The sequence below is a fragment of the Heliangelus exortis genome, chromosome 1 (assembly GCF_036169615.1).
Source record: "Heliangelus exortis chromosome 1, bHelExo1.hap1, whole genome shotgun sequence".
Classification (NCBI taxonomy): domain Eukaryota; kingdom Metazoa; phylum Chordata; class Aves; order Apodiformes; family Trochilidae; genus Heliangelus; species Heliangelus exortis.
Genome location: NC_092422.1, coordinates 142000274 through 142000733, shown reverse-complemented (window position 1 = coordinate 142000733; position 460 = coordinate 142000274).

Sequence of the window (460 nt, the reverse complement as noted above, 5' to 3'; positions counted from 1 at the left end):
CCTCCTCCTCCTCCTCTCCCCACCCATCGCCCAGGAAACCGCCGGCCCCGAGCGCCGCCGCCCGGCACCAGCCCCAGCCCTGGCCCCTCGCTGCACCCACCCTCCCCACGTCCATCCCCGAGGAAAGTCACCCCCGACCTTCCCGGGATCTCCCCGCATCCCCCCAGCCTGGAGATGCTAAGCAGGAGATAAAGCTCAACACAGGCATCCGCCAGCAGGAGCCCGAACGACCACAGAATCATAGAAAGGTTTGGGTTGGAAGGGACCTCAAAGATCATCTTGTTCCAACCCCTCTGCCATGGGCAGGGACACCTCCCACTAGAGCAGGTTGCTCCAAACCCCATCCAACCCGGCCCTGGACACTTCCAGGGAGGGGGCAGCCACAGCTCCTGTGCCAGTGTCTCACCACACTCACAGTAAAGAATTTCTTCCTAATAGCTCATCTAACTCTACCCCCTTT